The 18886-nt window shown below is 46.4% G+C and overlaps 1 protein-coding gene across 2 annotated transcripts in view; it reads right to left on the bottom strand.

Moving 5' to 3' along the window:
- Mgmt (O-6-methylguanine-DNA methyltransferase) overlaps positions 1-18886 on the bottom strand; it is a 248898-nt gene that overhangs the window by 159840 nt on the left and 70172 nt on the right. The window lies entirely within an intron of this gene.

Here is an 18886-nt window from a genome sequence, read left to right as displayed (position 1 = left end):
AATTACAATGAATTCATACATTTGAAGTTGCCTTAGGGCCTCTCATTAGACTTAGGGGTGTTTATTACAGGAAGTACTGTGTGCATCGTTTAAGAGGAAAGGAGGCTGGGTGATGTGATTAGAAATGTTGACAGTGGAGGTGTGTAAAGAATCTGTCATTCACTCCCACTCTCCAACTTCCGTGTTCAGATCCGTCATCTTTCATGACTTCTCTGCAGCCCCCTTTGAACTTACAGACGGGGGCGGGTAGAAACTTTCTGCTGCACACCGTGGCTGCTAATGGCTGGCCCTGACTTCTAGTTGCTACGCTGAGCTATACTGAGACCAACCACCGCACTAGCAGAAAATACTTTGAAAGATTAAAATTCTCCCCTCCTCCCCAATCCTAATGGTGCTCGGCCACACAGAACCAAGAACTCGGAGAAATCACAGAAGCCCTCTTGAGTTACCCACATGCAGTGTGCCCACCTAAAACTCCTGTCTCCCCTGGGCTCCTTCCTCAGCTACCCTGGCCCTCAGGCTCTTACAGGATTTTCAAATTAATGTCTATAGTACCACAGGATAGGCAGATTCCTCGTACATTTAAATCTACACCTCCTGAAAAGTCTTAATAACTAAATTTTTTTCCTCGATACTTTGCAGGTCAAGAATCGATGAATAGTCGATTTTTTTCAGTCAAAATTAAACAAATCATAAAAAATGGCATAACTTTCAGCTGCAGATTAGATTTTGTGGGAAATATCTGCCAGATATGAAAAACAGAAGTCATTAGGTTATACTATAATAATTTTCATGGCAGTATTTCTATTCTGTTTCATCAGCTTTACCAGTCCTGGGGAGTTCACTCCAGTATTTCATAGTCATGTATTGAACACAAGACTTTTTGGCCCCCTGGCAGATCCCGATAGGATGTACCCTGTGGTTACTGACTGATGTGGGTAGATGGACTCTCCAGTCACCTCAAACCTGAGCCCCTCATTGAAGTACCACCAAACTGTACCTGTGGGCCCCAACAGCAGCAGGCAGATAGTCTGTAAATCACCACACCACCAAAAACAACAGAAATCCATGTTTCTTTGGGTTCTTTCAAACAAGTCTAATTTGTGGTAGGAGAGACATCTCAGTGGATGGAGTGCTTGCCGTCAAGCATGAGGAGCTGAGTTCAGATCCCTAGAACCCATGGACAGGCTGGGCAGGCTCGGCAGCACCTTGTAACCCAACACTTGGTTGGCAAAGATGGAATCTACAGGGCAAGCTGGCTAGCTAGACTAGCTGGAACTGGTAAGCTCTGGGTTTAGGAAGAGACTCTGCCTCAAGAAATATAGTGAAGGGCAATTGAGGAAAATACTCAGTGTCAACTTTGGGCCTCCAACAGGCACCCAATACACACATGGGCACCCAATATGCACACTGGCATGCATACACAAAGCCTAACCTAATCATCCTGAGAAACATAACACCCTTCAGTGCCACTCACTGGGTGGCATCATTGAGTCTTGGACTAGCTGGGCTGTAATTATGAATGAGTGACAAAGGGATCAATGGGGTTCTTCAAATGAGGCACTTGTGTGCCTCCCCCCACCCCCGCAGCGGAAAGGCACTTGGTGGCGCTGGGGGGGGGGGAGGTGTGGCTGTAGGGTTAAAAGTAAGTTGGTGAAGAGAACAGAGGTGTCAGCACAAGCTGAAGAGGCAGTGCATAGCTACAGAGTAGACGGCATCCAGAGGCAAAATTACCAGGGAAGCAAACCTTTGTGGGAATGCTTTGTTGCCTTTGAAGGCAAACACCACAACCTTCAACCCCTTCAGTGGTAACAGTCCCGTCAGGAATGAGACACCTATGTCTCTTAGGACCAGATGACCAAGGGTACTAGCCTGTCTGTGGAGGCAATGTCCCACCAGGACCTCTCAGACACAGTCCAAAACTATGTCTCCATCTTCAGTTTCTCCTAACTCCATCCCTCTGCTGTTGTATGAAGTGAAGGTCTGTTTCATTCATGTGTCTATGACCCAGTGATGTCATGGGAACTGGATCGGACACAGTGCTTCTCTCATGGTTGGAAGGGTGGCAATAGAGCCCACTGTGGCTCTTCTGGTCGGGTAAAAAGCAAAGGAAGATGGGGATTATCATAGGGCAGCAATGGCAGGGCCCGACCCAGGGCACTGGGAAGAGGGGGCACGATGCACACAGTTTGAAAAATCAGTGACTAGGGAAAGTCAAGTTTCTTTAAGAAAGACGGTGAATCCTGGGGGCTGGTGTGTTTGGGGTGCACCAGCAGCCAACCACAAGCTAATCTCAAAGAAAATGATGACAACCAGCTTCACTGTCAATACCTCAGCATCAGGGGAGGCTTGAGGCATGTACGCGTCAGCTGATCTCACACACACACCCAGGTTTGATCATGTAGGGGATGTGCAAGGGCCAACTTCAGCAGAGGAGGAAGCCACAACTCCAAGCTACACAACAGATAGAACTTGGCAGAAATTGCCAGTGGATGACAGAGTGGACCCTCACCTCTCCCAGCTCAATGTCAGGTCCATCTCTTGCCTCTTGAGGTCAAATGCTAGATGACACCACCAAAGCCTTCAAGTAATGGGACATAAAAGCTAAATGTGAAAAGTGCCCTGTGAGGCACTACTCATATTTTATGATGGAAGGAAGAAGCAGACCATTTTGAAAGCCAAGGTCCCAGGGTAGGTACTTATTCTGGTCCACAGCATGGGGAGGGTTGGAGGAAATGCTACAGGCTTAAGAGAGTTGGCAAACTGACACTGTAGCCAAGAGGTTGAAAGGAGAACCCATGTATACTGATGCAGGAAGCCAGACCCTTCCAGGCTTGGGTCTGGAAGCTATAGGATGGGCAGTCCTCTCTGTACTACCTCCCAGAACATTCAGAATCATGAAAAACTTTAAAAGAGACATGCTTTCCTCTTTTTTTTTCCCCAGTCTACAAACTGGTCACTGTGTTGGTTGCTATTTGTTGGCCATGTCTCTGAGGGCATTTCTCTTTGGATTAACTGAGTTAGGAAGATCCACTCTAACTGCGGGTAATGCCATCCAGCACACTTGGGCCCTAAGCTAAACAGAAAGGAGAACATGAGCACCAGCACTCAATTCTCTGCTTCCTAGCTGTGGATGGAGTGTGAGTGGCAGCCTCCAGAGCCTGCCACCATGCCTTCCCCACCATGATGGATGCACCCTCAAACTGTGAGCCAAAGAAAGCCCTCCCTCCCTTCCTTCAGCTGCTTCTGTTGTGCATTTTACTTCAATGATGAGAAAAGTAGCTAATACCAACCACCGATTTCTAGACAGTTCCCCACATATCCCCCAAATCTTAGTTTATTTCTTGGAATATCTTATCATCAACTTTTGGACCAAGATCAATTTTTTTTTTTTCTACTTGGAAAAAGAGCACCATGAAGGCTAGTCAGTTCCCTCTGGAAATATCTGATTCTTGCCACTCAAATCCCAGGACATTTGTCCCTGCACAGGTCTCCCTGAATGAGGCCTCCTAACAAGGAAGAGTGCCAAGAAAAGAGAGGCCCCATGACACCACCATAGTCCTGAGGAATACACCTGCTCCCATCACAGGGACATGTAGATAGCATTTTATACTTCAGGACTAACATCATAATCATAGTTCATTTTTAAAAAAATGTACCATGCCAGGAGAGGATACACAAAGCCCAGAGTCCCAGTGCCAAGTGCCACCCTTTGGGAGATGACCACAGGGCTTCACAATCTAATGTCACAGCTTTAGGTGGTGTCTCTCTTATGAACAGCCAGCGCTGCTCTGCCGGCTCCCTGCTTCCATGATTCAGAACGACTGGTTTGCATTTAAAGCATAAGCACATTTCTCTCAATTGTTTATTTCATTTTAATGTGCCTTAAAGTCCAGTATTGTCTAATGTCTTATATAAAAACCACAGTGTGGAACAGTAGCGTGCTTAAGTTAGGGGTGACAAATCCAAGAACAGCTCTACAATTTGGCTTCCATATCTCTGAATTGGTATTTCAATGACAGATGTTTGTTGCGGCAAAAACCTCTGTCAGAACAAAATTAGGTGATCTATCATTTTAAGATATGGTCTTCATATACGGTTTACTCGAAGATATCACTTGCCTCAAGCCAATTTTGACCAAGAACATTTTGTGATATGGAAGTGATTTGTATATCATCATTTTTGTGATAAATGTGCCTCTTGAACACAAAATAACCCACCATTCCACAGTATTACAGGGAAAACTCCTAGACCAGTAAATCTGTACCGGCTTTATTGCCACTAAGATACTGAGTCTGGACTCCGCCAGGCTTTTTCCTTGAATAAGGTTGCCACTCGCTGCCTCATGACTGCAGACAGGGTTTTTAATCCCCAAGAAGTACCCCATTCCTACTGCTGAGTCTTCCTGGGGAGACAGTGTTGTTGTTTTTTGGTGTTGTTTTGGTGGGGTGGGGTGGGGGGAGCTTCTGAAGTCACAAGTACCCAGTACTTGTTGGTTACTCTCTGACAGATACATGTTTCAGCCAGCAAGGCCTCTGGCTAGCCAGAGATATCTGAAATCTTGAGTGTGTGATGGAGATATGGTAGGGGGTAACTAGAAACAGTCACTTCCTTTGGAGAAAGACAACATGTCACAACCTGGAGGTGGCTAGCCATGTCTATGGGCAGGCTGAAGAGCAGCAGACCCAACGGGTCCTAGGGAACTGTTATGAAGAGACATACTGGATTCTGGTACTAAAGAAGGGCAGAGCAAGAGAAAGGGGCCCTGTTCCAGAGTCTCACAACTGCCATACACACCCCCACACCCACAATGCTACCCATACCAACTTTAAGGATGTGTATAACACAAGCTCATCCTCTCAATGAAGCAAGCATGCATCAGCCCCTCTCAACACCAAGCCTTTCCACAAGCAGACCTGGACAAAGCCAACACCCCTCATCTCCTTGGAGAGCCCAAGGGGCCTTGGAAATCCAGTTAAAGAACAAAGGAGTTCACTGGAGGGACAGAACATGCTATGACTGTGGCCGCAGCACTTTCCCTGCTGTGAAGCCCACCACACTGTTCCTGGCTCTAATTAGTCACTCGTTAGACAGGGCCTGAGGAACTGTGCTGAGTGTCTACATGCTAAACAGACTGCGGAAGACCCAGAGATAATATGCCGGACCACATGGGCATTTCCTGCCTTGTGCCTTCAACACTCACTGCTGGGTACAGACTATAAAAGAGGCACAGTACGGTCATCTCATCCTTTCACAGTGCCAACCTGAGCCTGACGCAGTAAATGGTAGAGCACATTATCTGCATGCAAGTATGTGGTGCCTCCTGGATTCACATCGCCATGTGAAGAACTGGGATTTGCAGTAAAGAAAGGACCACAGCTGGTCAGCTGCTCTGACCACTGCCCAAAGAGTCACAGATGGTTGCAGGTGAGCATGGGTAAAACACTCAACAAGAACTGACAGGTTGGTACCCAAGGCTCCTCTCAACATTTGCCATGGGTGTTGCCTTCCTGGTGAGAGAGATTCTTGTCCTCATGGAGGTTGGCAAAGGCCCACAAAACAGTTGCAGGTTTTCAAAGCGCTATCTGTGAAGCCCAGGGAGGCATAGGCCCACCAACTAGCAATGTCAATTCTGCCATCTTGTAGTGACCAGGCAAAGTCTCTGAGCTAGTCTGGATTCAAAAGAGAGACAAATCAACTCCATCTCTTGATGAGCTGCACAAAGAGCTAGCAGATGGCCCCAAACTGCCATCCTGAGAAAAGCCTATGCACAAGGCTGACCCTGGCTGGTGTCTGGGCACATGGACTTGGACAGAGCTCTGTCCATTCACTGACAAAGCTTGGCTCTCTGCAACTGAGCTGTTTGTATGAGCCATGTGGTTTATATAGACAGCTGCTTCTCTCAGAGGTGTCAAAACCACAGTTCTATGCCAGGCGGAGTGTCTCAATGCAACCAATCAATAAAAAACCTGGGTGGTGTGTTGGTAAGGAGTGTTCTGGTAGGCAACCTTTTCTACACATTTCTATAATGTGCTATTAGAGAGACCTGGTACCTAATGGAGACAATTCTAGAAGTTTCTGCTACTGTCTCAAATTTCTTCCTGTGTGCCTTATTCCTTTGCTAGTTTGGTTTTGTGTCCTTTTTTGTAAAAAAGAAAAAAATCACGGCCACAGGGGGAACCATATATAAATCCCATGAATCATTGACTGAGAGGTGGGTCTTGAAATATTCAAAAAAAAAATGTGATAATAATCACATGTCAAAAGTGATTTCTTTGTACCTAACTGGACAGGCTCTATAGCTATCTATGCCACACCTATCTGCCTGAGATAATGACAGGGCAGCTCCACACCGGGTCTGTCCAGAGAGACAGAGAAGAGGGAACAGAGAAGGAAGTGATAGGAAGCAGCCAACAGGAAGGAGGAGCCATGTGCATGGGCATGTAAGGCCAAGAGGAGAAAAAGGGTCTATGCTGCGAAGCAAGGCAGCTCCCACCAGCCCACTAAGGCCTTGTGAGAAAGTCAACTGGGTTGTAGCTTAGTCACCTTTTCACTGTGGTGACCAAACACTTAACACAGACTACTCATAGGGAGGGAAACTTATTTTAGCTCACAGTTTCAGACTCTGCAGTCCATGGCCGGCTGACTCCATAGCTTCTGGGCCCACAGTGAGGCACAGTATGGCGGCAGGGAGCATGTGGTGGAGGGCTGCTCACATCATGGTGGAAAGAGGGCACCATGACAGGACAAGGTACGGTCTATCTTTCTAGAGCACTATATGACTGACTTCCTTGAACTAGCCCCACCTTCCACAGCTCTATCACCTCCCAGGAGTTATTTGTGAAGTGGATGTTGAGCCTTCCAGATCCAGTCACTTCCCCAAAAGCTACACTTCTGCAAACTGCTTACAAAGGGGACTGACCATAACTTCAGCACATGAGGCTTTCAAGCAGGGGATGGGGGCCACTGATATTCAAACCATCGAAGAACAGGAGGAGTTAAAGAGATGAGACTTGACCCTGAAGGGTGTCTGTGATGTAAGTTGGGGCAAAAGTGTGCCCACTTGTCAGGAGCCAAAGCACAAGCTAGGGTCACTGTAACCCTGCCACACCTAGCCTGAGATCCAGCAGAAAGGCACCAGACACTGGGAGTGACATCCTAACACTGCACCACAAAATGAGCCACTTCAAGTGACACTCAGTCAAGTTTAAGGAAGGACCTCATATTTGACCCCAAATTCCGGGGATGCAATGCCAAGAGCTCCTTTCCACACGCCATTTTCAGTTCTCTTGTGGTGGTGGGAGAATGTACACAGGCTGAGTTAGAATTTATACACCATGTCACGTGTGGCACCTGGCATAGGTGCAAGCCTGCACACTGTATAATTAGCAATGTGTCTACCTCATCCAAAGGAACAAGAAATTATGGATGGGCCCAACCACTTCTAAATTTCAATATATTATATTCATTTTCGATATTTTTTTCTCCCAGGCACGAGACACGAACAGAAGCCTACAGTCGAATATTCATCACTCAGCAAGATATATTACAACCCTCGTCAAAGAGGCTGAGGGGTCCACACACCAGCATCACATTTTTCTAACACCCAATGCATATTATTCAAAATGATGTTTTCATAGCCTTGTAGATCAGTTCAGAGGGTAGACTGTGTCTTTCACTGTTTTTTTTTTTTTTTTTTTACTGTCTTTTACCTGTCAGTAGCTCAAGATATCCATAATTCTCCAGCTTCCACGTGAGGCAGTCACATGATGGGTCTCCATCGTTCTGTTGCTGACTCCTGTTCTCTGCTGGTCCTGGTTTTGGACAGGGCCCATGGACATCTACACTTGATGCCGAGGTTTCCACTGCACCTGCTTCACATTCCTTGGACCCGCCAAGCTCCCAGGCTGTCCAGAGCTCATCTCTGGGAAGCAGCAGAGTTACAGGTTGTCTTGCACTGGGCTTTCTTTCTTTATGGAAGCACTTTGTGGAGGGAAAGATGAAGCGACCCTTAGGATGAGTGAAGGCCTGTTCAAAGATCTGTCCTCTACCATCACCATGTGGGTGAGACCTGAGGGCAATGGCAGGTGGGGATGGCGAAGGCCCAGACACTGTGATACAGGAGGACTAGTTCAGCTGTGGGTCTGGAACAGAACAATGTGTGGCTACTGCAGTAGGGCCCTAGCTCAGGAGGAAGTAGCTCTCCACAACACTGGGAGACAGAGTCCATTAGATGGCATGTCCTCATCTACATCTACCCTTATTTCTCTCAGCCCTCAGCCCTCCTGCTCACAGCCTGGCTTACTGCTTCTGCCTGAAATAGTTTCCAATGCAGAAAGCAGTAGCCACGGCAGGAGTGGACAAAGGATTCAGATTCTGCCTTCTCTGGACATACTCCAGGCAGATACAGAGTGGGAAAGTTCTCAGGGACTGGGGACTGGGGACTTGGGCCATTAGAGTAGTCTACTTCTAACAGTATAAGGACACTTCGTCCTGTCTAAGACTGGATCACAGCCCCTACAAAAACAAGAAGGAATGTGGGACACAGATTCAATCATGGTCTGGGTATTTTAATGTTACGTATACTTAATTGTACTGCAGTACTCCAAGTTACCAATCCATGAATGACAAATTGCCTTCCCTGGCACCATGTGACACCCAACCTTACTTCTGAGCAAGTTAAGTGAGGCCTGAAAGGAAAGATGGATTTGGAAGGATCATACAACATCAAGGATAGTGATCATTTCCTAAAACTAACGTTCATGGCAAATATAAATGTTCTATAAAATGTACAGTTACATTAGTAAAGAAGATCTTCTAAATATATGAACAAAATAAAATCCTACAGGAAATAGTGGTGGTGCTGAGACCACAATACAGTTGGAAAGCCACATTCTCCAGAGCATCCATGCAGGCTGTGTGTGTGTGAATGCAGAGGAGGAAGGCAGCTCGGGCAAGCGCCCTGAACACCACCACCCTGGCTTCCTCTGGCCACATGTCACAAGCAGCTGCAGAAGAGATCCCGGGGGGAGTTGCCCTCCATCAAACCCATCTCAACCTAAGGGCCCCATGCTCTCATCCATCCCGCCTCTCTAAACACTCAAGATGTCTGTTAATCATTTTCACTTGTACAAGTTCTAGAAAGTGGCAGTGACAGTATGGGCCTAACTCAGCCTCCGTGGTCCCCAAGCTAGTGTGGTCACTTAGCCAGAATTGCTGCTGCGATGAAGCATGTTTACAGAATAGACCCAGTTGTATCTGAACTGGGACAAACAAATTCCTCAGGGGGAAAAAGAATTTCAGAAAAAGTAACATTCAGTCTGGCTAACATACACGATGCTTTCAGGATTCAGCATTTTACTTATGACAGAAATGCCTGTTGAGTTTAATGCAGGTATTCCAGAAGTTCTCTAGGCCACATAACCTGTGACAAGCCTCACCAAGCTTCACCCACATGAAGGTATGCACAACAGTCGGGACTGTGGCATCCCGGCATAGTCAGTGGGTCAGCGACTGTCAGAAGCTGGGATAAAGCCAAAGTCAGGTGGGATACAGGAGCAAGCAGGCCTACAACGGCAACCCCAAAGAATCCCACTGCGCAGTTGTGTTTTTAAATGCTATGTCCAAGAGACTCACAGGTGCTTAAAGCCTAAGCTGCGGTTTCAGAGGAAAGTGGTGCCACAGCATTCTGGAGGATTTTGGTCATGAATGGTATATAATTTTTTATAGCAAGTCTTGCTCCAGTCATAAAGTACTTTATTCATCCACACCACTGCCTGTCGGGATGCAGCCCACTTCTGCCACAGCCCCATGGTCCTCTGCAGTCCAGGGCCTGTTATCTGCCAGCTAAGTGGCTCCTAAAAGATGCAGTCTCTTCCTGCATTCTGTTGGAGGGTCCGTATTACACAGCTCATTACAAGTGTTCCTAACTCTTAGACAATGACTCCGTGGAGCCCGCAACGTGGCTAATGAAGTATAAGGCTGTAATAACAAGTCATTTACAAGTCCTGGCACGGTATTTCTAATGGAGGAAGTTTTTAATCATAAGCAAATGTAATCATTTATGTTAAGCAACCCATAGACCTGGCCAATGTAGCACAAACAGCCATTAAGCAAAAATTATGACGGTAAGGAAGAGAATGGTAACATTGCAGACGAAGCAGTTTGTGCTGTCTGTGGACTCCAAGGAACTCTTGTCTGATCAGAACCCATCCCAGGCATAATTCTAGGCTTGAGGGTGGACTCCATGTCTTCAAAGACAATTATAACCTTGGCCATGGGGTGACAGGGAAGATACTACTTAACTTTCAATTTGATAAACCTGTCAGAATGGCAAATCTGTAATGCCCAAAGAGCTGAGACACAGGTAAGGCAGTGTCTGGGCTGACAGAGACAGGCATGCAGGGGTTCATGCTCCTCCCCTAGGTCTCAGATGGCTACACTGGCACCACAGGGGGACTTGCCAGCCATTGGCCATGCATTCTTTTACCAATCTGCACCCTGTCCACCTTTGGTACTGTCTTCACTGACAGAGGCAATACAAGGGTCTCCTATCAGGCAGGGCACAAGTTAGGTACAGTCTTCTCCTCCATACTAATCTGTCACACAGTAAGGACATCATCTGCCATCAGATGCACTCGATGGAGAATGACTGGATGACCCTCAGAAGTCAAAAATTCCAAAGTGCCAACTGGAGGCAGGTGTGTATAGAACAGTCCCAGCAAACCAATGCCAGCTCCCACCACTACCTTCATAGAACCTGCTAGATAGGACTAGGTGAGAAGAGGAATGTGATCTTTGCAGAAACTGGTTTTAGAGGAAAAACATCTGTAAAGATCTGTTCCCAAGAACTGATACTGGGAGTTCTCCATCCACCTCGGATGCAGATGCTTTCCAGCAGCAGCAACAAAGACAAAGGAAGCCCAGGAATAGCTTCAACTCCAGCAGCACCAGGCTTTAATGGCTGAATGAAAATAATCTGTCAACAGGCCACAATAAAAGATGTTCGGCTGATGAATGTGTCAGCGCTTAACTGCTTAATAATTTATATATTTGTGTTGAACTTTAACACTGAATTGACAGGACACATAAAATACGCAGGTAATTTAACTCGAAACCTCTGACTAGGCTCTATGTACATAGTAGGTACTCTGAGGCTCTCATGAAAATAAAAAGAACCGTGGGGGATCAATAAGCAGGCTGTTTTGCAAAACAGGGTCACACAGGACAGTCAGTGAAGCCATTACTGGAGCACTACAGAGGCTAAAGGAATCCCATCAATATTTGCATATAGGGATGCCCACTGAGAGACCCACCACCACCAGGAGTATCTCTGCACCTGACAGCCGCTGCACCCTGAATGCTGCCACAGTAACTTACCTGTAGAACTAACCTGTGAAGCACACACATCCTAAGATTTCCTACCTCAGAAGCATCCTTCAGACTCATAAAACAAACGATCCCCTGGACTGTCTCAATGTGCATCTAATCAAATCTCATTTTTTACATGAAAGCCTGCACACACAGCCTGAAACCTTACCTTACAAGGTTCATGGATACTGGTCAAGAACACCCCACGCTCTCCCATCGAGATGATTAATGCAGGCACCTTTTTCACAGAATGTCAGATTCTGCCTTTTTAACAACTGACCTTTCACAGGATACTACTGAACCCATAATTCCACTTTTGTTCAGTTTCTTATTAGTGGAGTTAAAATTAATACTTATGGGAATGACGGCCGAGGTGACGTACAGTAAATCTTGAACAGATCAACCTTCCTTGCAGACTGTCCAGTGATCAAGCCTGCATTAGTGTACAGAAGAGCATACCTGTGAGTGAAAAGGCTGTTCTTCCCAAAGACAAATTAGGGCTGGGTGCAGACCACTTTGGAGAACAAAGATGTACAAGCTGAGAAAGACCTTAAAAGTTTGTAGGGTTTTTTTTTTTTCCTTCTTTTTGAGAACTTAATAAAATTCCTAATTCCAATCATAAATTTGAAAAAATTTACCCTTTCCTCATCTTTCTAGAACAGTCCTGATGACTAGAATGATATATGACACAACACACTCTGTGGCCCGCATTCATCTCCGAGGAGTGACAATTTAATAACCCATCAAGGCAACATGAGATGCCAAAACCACTTACCTTACAGTGGGATCACACAGCAAGGAAAAGAGATCAGCTGCTAAGACTCAAGAAATCGCCCTAAAAATACCAGGAAAAAGCAGTTGGGCAGGCAGAGAGCTGGGGCAGAGTGCTCTAATTATCACTGGGAATCGCAAATTACTTAAGGACTCAATTTTTTTTTCTCACCATACCAGCCCTTTTCATGTGCAGACATACCTAATTTCTATGAATCCCTCAAGGGCCCAAACTAGTTTTAGCTTCCAAGATCTTGTGGGATCAAGGGGTAAGGTAAGAAGGCTACTGTGCATTCAATTACCCATCCTTATTAAATATTTCAAAGAAGCCATCCTGAATAAATACTGGATACACAGTACACAGGCCAATCTATGGTCTGAGTTGACAAAACACATCCTGTTATTTTAATCACACAGATTATCCATGAAGTCTTTCCCCTAAGAAGATACAGGATTTAGGTGACAGGATAATAAAGAATAAACAAAGATGGCAACACACAGTCCATCCTAAGATGCCCAGTGTTCCTAGTGTGCCTCATCCTAGTAATATCTAATCATAATATCTAACAGTGATAAATGTAAGGATTCTCAGAGCTCTGGGGTAGCATCTGACTATCATGCAAATACCTTCAAAGACCCAGCACAGCTCACCTGAATCTCATATTCCAAATTGGACTGGTTGCCATTATCATGACTCCAGTGAGATGCAACTCGGTACCCTACAGCAATGGGAAGGAAGGCCTAGCATCAAGCTGCAAACCAACCCAGAGCACCCGAGATGGAAATGGAAAACGAAAAATTAGAGAAAGTTGAAAGAAAAGGAAAAACGCAGAACTGATCCGACACACTTTGAGCAAAGCTCTAAGCTGACTACACTTTCACAAAACAATAGAAAGTAGGAGCCTGAGAGCAGACGCCGAAGAGCGAGCGGCACCCGTGCCTCTCTTGGGCATGGCGCAGGGTAGCAATAACAAAAGTCACAGAAGATTGTCACAGTCGCCACCAAAGAGCTGAAATGGGATTTCCAATCTCCGGATGGAAGCATTGAGGAGAGAGAAAACGGGAAATTAGCTGACTCTGGTGAAACGGCACCTCAGCGCCAGGTGATGGGCCGCACATCAGGAAGGTGAGCAAGCAGGCGCCCTAGAGGCTGGGGCCATAGCGCATATCTAGTAATCGACACAGACGACCTGAAGAAAGGCCATAAAACATTGATATTCCTCACTTCTGTGGGGAGAGCGACAACTCAGGAAGAAAACACACACACAAATCTCCCCATTTGCATTCCATAATGTTCCCTGTGAGCTTCGGGCTCAGGGTCTATCAGATTCACTCAAATAGGCAGTATTTCAATAAGGATTTCCCAGAAAAGCCCACCTTCAACTTCATCACAGCCTATTAACCAAGGTGTTATCATTTATATTTGGCCATTTATCAAAAATGGATAAGCTTTCAATTTTAAACGGACTCTGAAGCCCAATTCCTGGAAATGCCCCTCCCACACCCATGCATCCTCCAGGCCTGTGCTAGCTCCTGATGCTCCTGCTTGCTGGAATATGCCTGGATGCTTGCCAGAAGGAGAGAGGTGAATGTCAAGACAGAGCCTCCGTCTCACCTAATGTGAGTTCATATTCTTGCACTGATATTTTAGAATATTCATCTTTGTAAATATGTAAGTCCATTCTGTTCCACAAGGCTGAGACAAACTCAGGGTCCCCCTTTCCTATTCTAATAATTCACTACTGAAAATGTCTAGAAAGGGAATTCTCAAACTCTATGTCCCATCAAAGCAATGGGGAGAAGTTATGATACTTTTCCACTTCATCTTAAAAGAAAAAGAAAAACAAAACAAAACAAAACAAGCCAAAACCCAAAAACCTTTGCAATGATCTTCAAACCTGGTAGACGCTAGCTGCCATCATCATGACGGGAGTGAAATGCCACCAGGTGCTCCACAGCCAGGGGAAGCCAGAACTATGTGAACATTCAGAGACTTCTGCATAATCATAATCACAACACCAATTAGCCAATTAACAACCACTAACTTCATGAGTTACAGCTGCATCTAGTAGGCAAGGTTGTAGGAGAGCACTGGCAGCAAACTAATTTCTAGTGTGTGAGAAACACACACACACACACACACCTTTAAGTACCATGTTCAAGACACCAAAGATTTCAAAGTGCAACCTCAAGTCCCTGGCTGAGACTGACATGGAGATGCCAGATGGGCCACGCCCCTAAGGAAAGATGGGAAGACACCCAAGGAAAAAGCCCACCAATTTTCTCAAGCAGACCTTGTGACAAAACACCCCTGGGGCCAGCCATGATCCAGGACATTCATCCTCCTTGGCATTCCACATTTGTTCCCAGGGGCAGGCTTCCAGAAGGGAAAGAAAGCAATATATTTGTATATATTGGGTATTTGGAAAATGAAGAGGTATGGGGTGTCTTTCTACCTCAGGGACCACAGGGTGGAAAAAAAAAAAAAAACCATCTGGATGGAGGCAGTAGAGACTACCAAACACCATGCTTTAGGAAACACCAGGAAGTCACAGTCACACCCACATTCAGCAGACTGTAACCGTCCTGACCTCTCTCCATGGCAGTGCAGCCTCTAGACCTCTCTGCAGCCAGTCCATTGCACTTGGGAAAGCCATTCCCCTGGACCACAGAGGCATCAGAACAGTCCATGAGGAAGAGGAAGGGTCTTGCCAACATTAGCTCCTACTCTCAAAGAAGTTTGTATGCTTGGAAGACAGATGTTTCTTAAACTTCATTATCTTACTTAAAACTCCATTTTAATTATGTTCAAATAACCCATGTCCTGAAGCCCCAAAGGACCTACCCTGTTCAGACAACAGAGCTGGCCAGGATGACTGAACACCTTCATCCCCAGCACATCTCCATGGCAGCTAGGAAAAAAAATCCTAAACCCCACAGTCACAGTTACTATGTGCTTCAACCATGGGCTAGGGCCACCTTAGCAAGGATAGGGGCTCTGCTAAAGTACGTGTCTGTGTCCACCCTCATCTCCTTTTACAGTGACACCCCATGGACCCTACACCAACTTAACACATTATGAAATCCAGGGGGTTAGGACTTCAAGGCAAGTGCTCACACTGGGACCAGAGTGGATGCTAGGACAGTGTAACTCCACTTTGCCTCAAGTGATAGGTGGAGGTAGAGGGTAAACCAGTCCAAAGAGTCCTTTCACATCATCATGGTCAGGGCCAGAGTCACATGGGCTCTGAACTAAGCAAAACAGAGCCCCAAGGAAGCCACCATTTTCACAGGTGACTGTCATTCTCTAGGCAACAGGCACCAAGGCTGGGGGCAGGGGGGTGTGGTTACCATGCTGAGAAGTCCCAACTACCACAGGCTCCCTTCATCCCAGGTGTATGTGGCCTGATCTGTCTAGAGACTCTCCACTGGGATGCCGACCTTGGCAGCTCCTGCTGAACTCACTGGTTCCACATGCACAATTGTGCCATTTCTCAGGAAGAACACTTTCCATCAGCTCCCAACCCTGCCATGAATGAATCTTGGCTCTCTGGAGCACTGCTGGGCTAGGCTACACAGCCAAAAGGATGCAGATCCCAGTGGTCTCCTTCACCAACTCCTGCCCCATCACAAGCAAAGGCAAGCTGATGGTAAAAACAATCCATCTCTCTCCATTCAGCATAACCTAATATCACTAAAATTAATAAATTTAACTCCCGATACTATGCCACTCTCCAAAGAAAGAGTCTTTGACCCAAAATATCAGATGCTATTAAACTGAGGGATGATCTTAAATCTGTTTGCATGTGTCTACTGAACCCCATCAAAGAAATTAAACGACATGGGGCGGGAGAGCTGCCGCGCTTGGTTAGGAAGAGGCATCGTGGAGGATCCAGGCTCTGTGTCATTAACTTTCCCATTCCCCTCATTAACAAGTAAAATGTTTTTACTGCTTGAAAAGTTTTAATAAATAGAAAAAAGCAGGGTAGCTGACATAGTTTTGAATGTAATATACAAGGGCTTTTAATATTTTTACATACATTAATAGAAAAGCCAGAAACAAGGCTAAAAGGTTACGTATGTGTGTAAAAAACATGAAATATCTACAGGATGGACCTCGGTGCCTTCAACTTCTATTCTCCAGATTCCGGTGTCTACAGAGTGGTCTTTAGGAGATGTCCAAAGAAAGGGCCTTACAACCCCTCACTCACCATGTCCTGATGTCCAGATGTCCTCGGAATGCAGGGTCTATGCAGTCCAGCATCATGCTGGCCATCCTGAGCATGCCGCACACTCAAATAAATGGTTCAACTGACATGGGTACAGACAGTGAGATAACTTGGCTAGTTCCTCATGGCTGAGTCCACAGGTTCAAACTTTCACAGAGAACCACCCACAACAAAAGGCAGTGTGGAGGGCCATGGGCGCTATATATAACGGCAGCCCCGTCACATCACAGCAGACTGGAAACTCCCCAAGCCTGCTCTCTCCACAGCTGCTCTCCTATGTTCAGACAAGCGCCACTGACTCCTGAGTTAGTACAGTCCATAGCTCTTAGAGTCAAAAACAGACTATGCAGGTCCATAGCTGAGGGCCCAGGACTACTCCTCAGGCTGGGGATGTCGCTCAGTTGATAGAGTGCTTGCTTCATAGGATGTCTGTGGCTCTGTGTTTGAATCCCAGATGTGCTTACACCACACAGAGTGGTGCACATCTGCACCTTAGCACTCGGGGGAGGTGGAGGCAGGAAGAAAAGTCCTCAGCTACAGAGCTCAAGGGCAGCCTGCCTCAAAAACAAAACAAATTAGAATCCCCAGTATGTGTCTGGCACTCCTAATGACTATTTGATTTAAAAAAAAGAAAAATTAAAGGGAAAAAAAAAAAAGAAAAGAAAAAGTCTCATTTCAATTCCATGGTAAGTAGTGGACAGCTGTAGATGGAGGGGAAGGACCAGGATGGAGTAGAAAGATGGGTCTGCTCTGATTGGCAGGAGCCCAGCCTCAGCATCTGGAGGTGCTGGGTGCTTCCTTCTCAAGTTCTTTCCATTCATGGGCCTGAGGCTGTGACATCACACCAGAGACTCCACTGTGACCTCTGCTGTACTTGAGTGTGCATGGGGAAGCCTCCTCAAAGGTCTGGGACAAGGCCCTTCCCCACGGGACAGCGCTGCTCTCGGCCCAGCCATTGCCACAGAGCCTGGCTCCAGCTGCTGAAGGCCAGCACACTCAGCATCACTGCTTGGGCAAAAGGTGTCACATCTCAAAATATTATTTCCAATAAAAGTTTTGTTTACCTAGGGAAGATTTAAACACACCAAAAAACTTTGAAGGAAACAAGTGGCCTAGTTCTTTTTAATAAAATCCATGCTTGGATACACAATAACTCTTCCTAGCAGAGCCAACAAACTGGATGAAGTATGGACCAGAAACTCCGTATTTTTGCAGATGAATTTAGAAAGGAGAAGCCAGCATTTGGGGGAGGTTACCTTTGGGGTATGTGATAATTCAGAAGGATAAACAACTTCTTTTTCTCTAGCATAAGTGTGCACTTTTAGTAGAGGGAATGAACAGGCAGTACAGAGACTTCTAGAATCCAGTATTATACATATATACACACCATCATGCATACAGTACATGCAGTGGTTTTCTAGCTGAGAAACGAATAATCAGCACACCTCAAATCTCTAGCTTCCTGTTGTAATGGGCTGTCTTAAAAGCTTCTCTCCTCATGATGACACCCTTCGAATGTCTTTATATTCTGTTTTTAGCTTGTTTAAATACCCAGGCAAGGCACTGTGGCTAGAATGATCACATTCTACTTGGAAAACTCCCCACTGGGAGTTCCTGTATCAATGTGCACACAATGAGGAGGACACTGTGGCACCATGTCTGCTTCCAGAGAAGGAAGGAGTGTGTCCCCTCCTGACGGTGTGACCTCCGCCCTGTCACTGTCCAGCCCACTGACCAATGTAGGTCATCCTGAAGGAGGTGGCTGTGGGAAGACAAGGTCACCCTACTCCAAGGTCTGAGGCTGAAAATATGCCCGGGTCCCTAAGTGAAGGGAGCTGCCAAGTGACAGCATTTCCTACAGCCTTGACCTGTGCTGCACACAAAAGGGAGGAAAACCTGTGGGGTTGGGGAAGTACAAGGCAAGCAACATAGAGATGACAGTGAATCCACCAGCAGCCATCTGTCTATGCAAGAAAACTGGAACCCCTCGGGATCACAGGGAGTATGCTTATAACCCTAGCCCTCGAGAGGCTGAGGCAAGAGGAACCAGAGATCCAAGACACCCTGGGCTGCATAGAAAGACATCATCTTCAAAATGGACGGAGGGAGGGAGGGAGAGGGAGGGAGGGAGGGAGGGAGAGAGGGAGGAAGGGAGGAAGGAAGGAAGGAAGGAAGGAAGGAAGGAAGGAAGGAAGGAAGGAAGGGACGGACTATGACTTTACACTCAAAACAAGTCAGCACCCTTGAAGATTAAGATCGCCTTAGGGAGAACCAGTGCCTGTCCACAGCTGCTCTGAACCTGCTGGTGAACTCTGGCAGTGTAATATGGAAGCCACGATCCTTCCTCCCAACACCTCTGTGTGTACACACAGGTTGGTAGGGAGAAGACAGGGTCTCAGGACTGTTTAGGGAGAGGTGGATGAGGTTCCTGGAGACACTCAGCCAGACCAGAAGAGCTGGTAAGAGACAAGGCAGTTAGCAGCTGGGGGCCACAGAGAAGACCGAGAAAAATGTAG

The sequence above is a fragment of the Onychomys torridus genome, chromosome 1, assembly GCF_903995425.1.
Source record: "Onychomys torridus chromosome 1, mOncTor1.1, whole genome shotgun sequence".
Taxonomy (NCBI): Eukaryota; Metazoa; Chordata; class Mammalia; order Rodentia; family Cricetidae; genus Onychomys; species Onychomys torridus.
The sequence above is the reverse complement of the archived record's forward strand: the minus strand, read 5'-3'. Positions and strand labels throughout refer to the sequence as shown.